Genomic DNA, 10718 nt, shown 5'->3' on the forward strand with positions numbered 1-10718 from the left:
AAAAAACAGAGCTTTTCCCCTAAGGTCAGTAATGTGACAGGGATGTCCACTCTCATCACTGTTATTCAACAAACTATGGGAAGTCCTGGCCTCAGCAATCAGATAACACAAAGAAATAAAAAGCATCCAAATCAGCAAGAAGGAAGTCAAGCCTTCACTCTTTGCAGATGACATGATACTCTAAATGGAAAACTCAAAATATTCCACCAAGAAACTGGTAGAACTGCTCTAGGAATTCAGCAAAATCACAGAATATAAGCTCAATGCATAGAAATCGGTTGCATTTCTATACACCAGTAATGAAGCAAAAGAAAGAGAAATTAAGGAATCGATTCCATTTACAATTGCACCAAAACCCATAAAATATCTAATAAAACTAACCAAAGAGGTGAAAAATCATACACTGAAAACTATAAAAAGCTTATGAAAGAAACTGAAGAAGACACAAAAGAATGGAAAAACATTCCATGCTCAATGATTGGAAAAACAAATATTGTTAAAATGTTGATACTACCCAAAGTAATCTGCATATTCAATTCAATGCCTATCAAAATAACACCAGCATTTTCATGGAGCTAGAAAAACAATCCTAAAATTTGTATGGAACCAGAAAAGATCCCGAATAGCCAAAGCAATTCTGAACAAGAAAACCAAAGCTGGAGGCATCACAATCCTGGACTTGAAGATGTATTACAAAACTGTAATCATCAAGACAGTATGGTACTGACACAAAAACAGACACTCGGATTAATGGAACAGAATAGAGAACTCAGCAATAAACTCACAAACATATGGCCAACTAATCTTTGACAAAGTAGGAAAGAATATCCAATGGAATAAAGACAGTCTCTTCGGCAAGTGGTGCTGGGAAAACTGGGCAGCAACATGCAGAAAAAAATAAAATTGGACCACTTTCTTACACCATACACAAAATAAACTCAAAATGGATGAAAGACCTAAACATAACAGGAAACCATTCAAATCCGAAAGGAGAAAGCAGACAAAAACCTCTTTGACCTTGGCTGCAGCAACTTCTTACTCAACATGTCTCCAGAGACAAAACCAAAAATGAACAATTGGGACCTCATCAAGATAAAAATCTTCTGCACAGCAAAGGAAACAATCAGCAAAACTAAAAAGCAATGAACAGAATGGGAGAAGATATTTGTGAATAACAACAGAGAAAGGGTTAGTATCCAAAATGTATAAAGAACTTATCACACTCAATACCCAAAAGACAATCTAGTGAGGAAATGGGCAAAAGACATGAATAGACACTTTTCCAAAAAGACATTCAGATGAAAAAGTGCTCAACATCACTCATCATCAGGGAAATACAAATTAAAACCACAATGAAATACCACCTCACACCTGTCAGAATAGCTAAAATTAACAACTCAGGCAACAAAAAATATTGGCAAAGGATGTGGAGAAAGAGGATCTCTTTTGCACTGCTGGTGGGAATGCAAACTGGAAAATAGCTTGGAGGCTCTTCAAAAAATTAAAAATAGAACTACCTATTACCCAGCAATTGCACCACTGGGTATATTATCCAAGGGATACAGGTGTCTGTTTCGAAGGGGTACATGCACCTCAATGTCTATAGCAGCACTATCGATAATACACAAAGTATGGAAAGACCCCAAATGTCCATTGGTGGATGAATGGATAAAGAAGAGGTGGTATACATATACAGTGGAGTGTTACTCGGCAATCAAAAAGAATGAAATCTTGTCATTTGCAGCTATGTGGATGGAACTAGACGGTATTATGCTAAGTGAAATTAGTCAGTCAGTGAAAGACAAATATCATATGTAGAATTTATGATACAAAACAGGTGAACATAAGGGAAGAGAAGCAAAAATAATATAAAAACAAGGAGGGCAACAAAATATAAGAGACTCTTAAATGCAGAGAACAAACTGAGTGTTGCTGGAAGGGTTGTGGGTGAGGGGATGGGCTAAATGGGCAAGGGGCACTGGGATGACCACTGAGTAGTATACATAGGGGTTGAATCACTGGAATCTATTCCTGACATCATTACTGCACTATATGCTAACTAACTTGGATGTAAATTTAAAAAAATAATAAATAAATAAATAAATAAACAAACAAACTAACTAACTAACTAACTAATTAGTTAATTTTTTAAAAAAGAAGGTTGGGGGATGACTGGGTGGCTCAGTCAGGTAAATGTCCGACTTTGGCTCAGGTCATGATATCACGGTTTGTGGGTTAGAGCCCCATGTCAGGCTCTGTGCTGACAGATTGGAGCATGGAGGCTTCTTTGGATTCTGTGTCTCCCTCTTTTTCTGTCCCTCCCCTGCTCACACTCTGTATCTGTCTCAAAAATAAACAAACATTTAAAGAATTCAATAAAAAAAGAAAGAAGTTTGATAGAATAGAGAAAGGAGAGAATGAAAAACAAAGAAAAAAAGTAAGAAAACGTTAAAAAATTAAAAAAATATATACAATAAAATAGAATAAAATGAAATGAAGAAAGTAAAATATAATAAAAAATTTACAAAAAATAAAAAATGTAAAAAAATAGAAAAAAATGTTTTATAATAATAGAAAATAAAAATAATTTCTTTCTCTTTCTGTAATCCAAGATTAAGAAAAGAAAAAGAAAACTGAATAGATGACCAGTGAACACAATGAAATCTGCATGACACCACATCCAATTTCCCCTAGAAGTCAATGTATGAAGCAGTTTATATTCTGTATTCAAAGCAGGCTGAGAGACTTGTGGTGGTCCTCTAGGGCTTGGTTGATGCAGTTGGATGAGGCTTGATGTAAAGTGTTCATTCTCCACTAGGTGTCGCTTCTTAGATTACTGTGGTGGATTGGTGTAGCACATGTGCATGGGTATGCTCATGCACAGGAGAGGTGAAAATGGTGTCACCCAACTTCCCTGTCTCTAGCACCAGAACTGTGGGCTCTCACCCACTGGCATTCAAGCACCACCCCCTTTGTCTCCAGCTTCCGTCCACTCCCTGCTTCTATACTGTCTGCATCCAAGCCATTAGCCTGCCAGGCGGCACCTCCCTCCCAAGTTTTATCCCAGATGGGGCTGTGTTTCCAAACCCCTCACTTCTGAGGGCCCTGTGACTTGGACCTGCTCCGACCCTCAGGAGGAAGGTCTGACCAGGCAATGTCCAGGTATCAGCTTGCCCACAGGAGCATTTGTGCGATTACATTGCGCAGAGACTCAGAGATTGTGGCCAGTTGCCGGGTTGCCCCAGAAAGAGTTCATGTGATCCAGTAGTGGCAGTGGTTAAGGGATTATGGTAAATCACAACACACAGCTGGTGCCAGGTTTCACCACACCCTGGTGTCTTTGTTCCAATACCAGGAATCATCTGTTCTCAGGTCTGCTGGAGCTTTGCCTGTGGGAGGCCATAGGTCCTCTAACAAATACCCTCCTAGCAGAGGAACTGCTTCTCCCCATGTGGCCCACAGACCCCTCAGACCTCACTGCCTGCTCCTGGGGATTCGCCCTTCCCACCAGAGCACCACCACGTATGGAGCTGTGGAATTTCTGACTCTGGTCTCCCCTGTTTCTAGAATCCTCATGGTATTTAAACCCTCTCCTTTCTCCTGTCTCCCTTTCTTGTTCAGTCACTTGTGGGTATTTCCACCCTTTCTCTTTCTCCCAGGTACTTTTGGGGGGAGTGTTTTTCCTGTACTCTCCCCCTTTTTCTGTCCTCTCTCCGTAAAAACAGCTCCCTGCCCTCTGCGGCTTCTCTCTCTCTCAGTTCACCTCTCTATGCCACATACCCTCTGAGTTCTGTGGCACAAATCATGCAGATTGTTGTGTTAGTCCTCAGATCAATTTTCTAGGTGTGCAAAATGGTTTGGTGCTGATCTAGCTGCATTTCAGGGAGGAGAGAAGCAGAGAACTTCCATGCTGCTCGGCCATCTCGGCCCCTCCCCCATATAGCATCCCTTTGTGAATGAAGAACATTTTGTTTTCCTTTTCTTGTGTGTGTGTGTGTGTGTGTGTGTGTGTGTGTGTGTGGTGTTGTTGTTGTTGTTATTGTTGTTGTTGTTGTTTTTGCATTTACTGCTTGCCTCATGGCACTAGCTACAATATGCTTCTTGTGCAATGTTTAACAGGAGGAGTGATCAGGGACATGATTAGGCATAGTGAAGTTCAGAAAAAATCTTATTTGACTAAGTGCTTATAATAACATATGTAATTTCTAATAACATGCCTGTGCTTGCTGGTTGATAAAATTCGCTTAGAATTTTATCGTACACCCTGAAAAAAGTGTTTGGGATGTTTAGCAAAGTGTAATCCATTGCTGAGACAGTAACTCTGGATTAACCTCAAAGAATTCATCATTGTGTATGATATTTGCTATAGATTTTTATAGGTACCTTTCTTCAGCTCTACTGAGATATAACTGATATAAAATATTATGTAATTTTAAGGTATACAATGCGATGATTTGATACAGGTATGTATTGCAAAATGTTAACCTCAGCCCTGTTACTTAACATTCTTCACCTCACACAGTTACCACTTTATTATTGTTATTATGTTGAGAATATCAGAACTCTACTCTCATAGCACCTTTCAAGAATACAAAACGATATTGTTAACACAATATTGTTAACATTGTTAATATAGTCATCATTCTGTACATTGGATTCTGTAGAACCTATTATTTTTATAACAACAATTTTGTAACCTTTGATCAACATCTCCTAATTTTCCCAACCCTTCTCTCTCTGGCATCGACCATTTTATGGTTTATATGAGTTTGATGTTTTTAGATTCCAAATATAAGATCATACTGTTTTTCTCTGCTTGACTTACTTCACTCAGCATAATCCCTCAAGGCCCATCCTGTTGTCACAAATGGCAAGATTTCCCTCTTTTATATGGGTGAATAATATTCCATCGAATATATATATATTTTCTTTATCCATTCATCCATCTATAGATACCTTAGTTGTTTCCTTGTCCTGCCCTGTTGTGATAATACTACAATGAACATATGAATGCAGATATTTCTCTGAGATAATGATTCAATCTCTTTCAGAGATTTTATCTCATGAAAAGTGAGATTGCTGGATCATATAGTATTTCTATTTTCAATTTTTTGAGGGCACGCCATACTGTTTCCCACAGTGGCTGCACCAGTTTATATTCCCACCAACAGTGCACAAGTGCTCCTTTTTCTCCACATCCTCACCAGCATTTGTTATATATTGTTTGTTTGGTTTTAATAGTAGCCAATGTAACAGATTTAAGGTGATCTCCATGTGGTTTTGGTTTACATTTCCTTGATGATTAGGGATGTTAGCACATTTTTGTGTATTAATTGGCCATTTGTATGTCTTCTTTTGAAAAATATCTATTTAAGTCCTCTGTACATTTTTAATATAATCATTAGGGGTGTTTTTTGCTAATAAATGATATAAATTGCTTACATATTTTGGATATTAACCCCTTACCAGATGTATGGTTTGCAAATATATTTTTCCCATCTGCAGGATGCCTTTTCATTTTGTTGTTTCTTTGCTGTGTAGATTTTTCTTCTTGTAATCTGTTTCCTTAAATTCAAGTTAGTTAACATACAGTGTTGTGTTGGTTTCAGAAGTAGATTCTAGTGATTGGTCACTTACATATAATACCCAGTGCTCATCCCAAGAAGTGCCCTTCTTAATGTTCATAACCCATTTTGCTGCACAAACGTTTTTAGTTTGATGCAATCCCAGTTGATTTTTTTTTAATTTTTTTTAAACGTTTATTTCTTTTTGAGACAGAGAGAGACAGAGCATGAATGGGGGAGGGTCAGAGAGAGAAAGGGAGACACAGAATCAGAAACAGGCTCCAGGCTCCGAGCTGTCAGCACAGAGCCCGACACGGGGCTTGAACTTACGACCCACGAGATCATGACCTGAGCCAAAGTCGGACGCTTAACTGACCGAGCCACCCAGGCGCCCCGGTCCCAGTTGATTTTTGCTTTTTTGTTCCAGTGTCTTTGGTGTCATACCCAAAAATTCATTGCCAAGACTGAAGTCAAGATTGCCCCCTATGTTTTCTTCTAGAAGTTTTAAAGTTTCACATCTTCCATTTAAGTTTTTAATCCATTTTGAGTTAACTTTTGTGAGTGACATACGATAGGGGTCTAGGGCTTTTGATTCTGTTCCATTGGTCTATTCTGCTTGTATGCCAGTACCATACGGTTTGATTACTATGATCTGTGACATAATTTGAAATCAGGGAGCATGATGCTTCCAGCTTCATGAGTATTGGTGGTATATTCTCTTTAATTTACTTCTTGTATATCTATGTATAGATTTACTAAAATTCCTTTATTCACTCACCTGCATTATTAGATATTCATATATTTCCTGATTGGGGCTATTATGAATAAACCTGCTCCAGACATTCATGGGCAAGTCTTTGTATAGACATATATTTTCAGATTTCTTATGTATATAGAGCAGGTGCACGATTCAGTTTTGAGGCTACAGTTGAGAAACACTGGGAAGGCAGTTATAGTTCGACATTTATATTGCAATGGATACCAGACAGTTCACATGTTCCATTAGAGAAAAGTTGATAAAATTTAAGGAAAACTGTTGAGACTTTTCCTCCTGGCTCAAATATATTCTAAATACAGGTATTCCCCACTTTTTGAAAGTTTGTGTTATGCCACCTCACTTTTACAAAAGACCCACATTGGTACTCTTTTTGATAAACAAAAGAAATCAAAGATTTTCACTTGTATAAAAAAAGGCTCAAAGCAATACTGGCAGTCAGTGTTTCTTTTTACAGTGACCTATTGCAGAGGCAATGAACACCTGAGCAGACAGAGTGGTCCTGCCAAGCTCCTTCCCTGGGAACCACACTCAGCATGTCAGCATCAAGCTCTCACAGCTTTGAAGTGTGTCTGTGAGCATCTCCATTTATTTTGTGCATCCATTAACAAGATGTGCCCTAACGTATCAGAAAAGCCCAAGACAGGTCCAGAAATGCTCACAAAATTTTCCATTTAAATACATCGTAATTGCTTCTTTGCTTCATACCATTTCATAGGAACACTCTATATTCAGATAACAGGAGATGTCTGTGTAGATCTAGTTTCAACAAAGCTAAATTTACCTCCTCCCCCATCAGAGATGACCTATGGGACATCTATCTGTGTAGCATCAGAAACATTTTCCCCTTTTTCTTGGAAAAGCCCCCAGAGAAACCACTAAGAGTTGTTATATAGCGTTCCTAACCAATGCTGTACAATTTCCTGAGCAATACCAGTTACAAATGGGGATTTTAAAACACCAGGGTGGGTGTGGGTGATCCAGAGGGAAAAATATATATAAAGATGTACAGAAAATCTGCAACTAGATAGCAGGGATTGGATTTAGAGGGTGGCTGAATGTGGAGGACTAGTTACCTCATTCTTGAGACTTCTGAAACCAAAGGGATTCACAAACTGCCTTTATGAGGGAGGAGAAGTGGGGGAAAAATTAGGTGTGGTTTAGGCACAGTAGTGCTCAGGTGATAAGGACCAAAGAGGTAATATTATAGGCAAGCAAATGTCTGCACAATAATAGAAAAGCAATCAAAATCAGAACTTTGGAAAAGACTGCACAATAATGTCTTCTCCCTGTGGATGGAACAGTCTTCCTTGAGAAATGGTAAAATCTCTACCAGTGAAAATGAATTAGCGCAAGAGTTGGAAGGAATTCCAGTGATAGTGGACCCCAACTTCCCCATGACAACATTCGTGATATATGTCATCCTCCCTTTGCTTTAATACATCTGATGACAGGAATCTTTTTGTCTTACTAGGGATTTCTATCTGCATGAATGAATAACAATCCGACAACCCTAATCTACTTTTCTATAACTTTTCTTGTTCATCATATGTATGACCTTCAAGTGTGCAAAATAATACAAAAGGAAATTACTTGCCTTTACTGCAAGTACTCAAGCCAGTTTTAATTATCTCCAATTTCACAACAAAAAGAAAGAAAGAAAAAAGAAACAAAACAAACAAACAAACCAACAAACAAAATCTTTAGGATTCCAAGCATCTTGCAACCATGTTTCCCATACTCCAGATACTCTGATATTTCCATACACACACTAATTTGTTAAGGTATTTATATACAAGCAAGAGGATCAACCAAAAAGGACATTTTGAAATCCATCCATCCATCCATTCATTCTACAACTCTTTTCTTGTGCCAGTTACTATGTTAAGTGCAAGAGACAGCAGTGAACAAAATAGACAGCAATTCCTGTGCATATAGATTTTTAAAATTCTGGTGAGCGACCAAGGAACATGGTAATTGCTGTGGAGTACAGAAAATGTGGCGAGGAAGAGATTATGCCAAGTTTGGCAGAGGTCTAGGGTTTGCGGTTTTGGATTAGGGTAAGGAAAAGCCTTACCTTGGGTCTGACACTGAGATCAGACCTGGAACTGGTGAAGGTATTTAGTATGGTATTTTCTGGCAAATAACAAAGCAGACAGTGAAAGTGGCAAGTGGAAATGCCATGGATTGTACACATGCTTGCTGAATTTGAGAAGAATCCAGTAGGCACGGAGAGGCTGAGGGGATCAGGGTTAGAGCAGTGGGAGGCAATCCTAGAGATGCCAAAGAGTTCTAATTGTACAGGATGTTGTAAATAAATACAGGGATGTCACTTTTGGTCTGAGTGAGATGTAAGGAGCCTAAAGGTTTATGGAATGCCTTGATTGTCTCATTTATTTTGTGAAGCAAAATAATGTAATAGTACTAACAATAATTATGAATGCACTATATATTTTGCTTATTATGTTCCAAGTTGTGGTGAAAATTTCCAAGGTATACTTAATGTTTCCATGGTTTGCTCATTTTACAATGGGGCAATTTGCTTTAACAAGCCATCAGTTCTAATCTTTTCATGCTTTCTAGAAAGAAAATTGCTTTCCTCATTTTTATATATTGATATATTGTTTCTATGGCATCATTTCAAAAGGTTTCCACTTGTTCATGTAATGGGTGAGGACAGAATTTTGGGAAGATGGTGGCATAGGAGAACACTGGGCTCACCTCGTCCAGCTGATCACTTAGATTCCACCCACATCTGTGTAAATAACCCAGAAAACCACCAGAAGATTAGTAGAACGGACTCTCCAGAGCCAAGCATAGACAAGAGGCTCACAGAAGAGGGTAGGAAGGGCAGAGGGGCCATGCATGCTACATGGACTGGCGAGAGGGAGCCAGGGCAGTGGAGGGTTAGCCCGCTGGGCAAGGCAGAGCCCCCAAGTCTGGCTTGCAAAAGCGGAGGGGCCAGACTTCATGAGTTCTGATAGCCAGTGGGACTTAACATCTAGAATGTTAAAAGTCAACAGCTCTGCTCTCGGAGAGCAGGGAGGGTGAAAGGATGCTGGGAGGGAGAGTTGTTGAGTCCCAGAAGGACAGAGCTTAGTGGGGGAACAAAGGCGATGGCAAGCGCCATTTCCCTCTCCCATCTCCCAGTCAAAATTCCAAAGAGAACGACTTCCCATCACCAAAATTGTTGGCATCACGCAAACGCCCAACACTGTGCTTCTGTGGATCCATCCCTCCAACCAGCCGCCCTCCCTCCTGGTGCTGCAGGGCCCCTCCTGCAGGAGACCACCCATGGCAAAGCAAGATAAGCCTGCCCCTCCCGCCCCTGTGCACCTAGTGGATCCACCTTGGCTAATATGCCCTGGGCCAGATCCCATCAAAGCAGCACCACAAGCCTGGCAGTGTGCAAGCAGCCCAGACAGGGTCCATACCACTCCACATACAGGGAAAGTGTCCTGTAGTTTGGAGCTACCACAGGGATTACCCAAAATGATGAGACAGGAAAATTCTCCTCAAAAGAGACTCCAGGAAGTAGCAACAGCTAGTGAATTGATCAAAACCAATTTAAGCAATATAACGGAAGAAGAAATTAGAATAATAGTCATACAATTTAATCGCTGGGCTTGAAAAAAGCATAGAGAACAGCAGAGAATCTATTGCTAGAGAGATCAAGGAACTAAAACATAGTCATGATGAAATTAAAAATGCTATAAATGATGTGCAAAATAAAATGGAGGTGGCCATAGCATGGATTGACGAGGAAGAGGGGAAAATACGTGAATTAGAAGATAAAGTTATGGAAAAACAGGAAGCTGAGAAAAAGAGAGATGAAAAAAAATAGGAGTATGAGGGGAGAATTAGAGAACTAAGTGATGCAACAAAACAGAACAATATCAGTATCATAGCAATTCCAGAAGAAAAAGAGAGAGAGAAAGGGGCTGAAGGTATACTTGAACAAATCATAGCTGAGAACTTCCCTGATCTGGAGGGGAAAAGCCATTAAATTCAAGAGGCACAGAGAACTCCCTTCAGACATAACTTGAATTGATCTTCTAAACTAAATATCATAGTGAAACCGGCAAAATACAAGGATTAAGAGAAAATTCTGAAAGCAGCTAGGGATAAATAGGCCCTAAAATACAAAGGTAGACACATAAGAGTAATAGCAGACCTATCTACTGAAACTTGGCAGGCCAGAAATGAATGGCAAGAAATCTTCAATGTGATGAACAGAAAAACCATGCAGCTGAGAATCCTTTATCCAGCAGTCTGTCATTCAAAATAGAAGGAGAGATTAAAGTTTTTCCAAACAAACAAAAACTGAAGGAATTCATCACCACTAAATCAGCCCTACAAGAGATACTAAGGGGGATTCT

This window comes from Lynx rufus, unplaced genomic scaffold, assembly GCF_022079265.1.
Source record: "Lynx rufus isolate CCGP_SWC_20201006 ecotype Redwood Valley unplaced genomic scaffold, mLynRuf1.p SCAF_9, whole genome shotgun sequence".
Classification (NCBI taxonomy): Eukaryota; Metazoa; Chordata; class Mammalia; order Carnivora; family Felidae; genus Lynx; species Lynx rufus.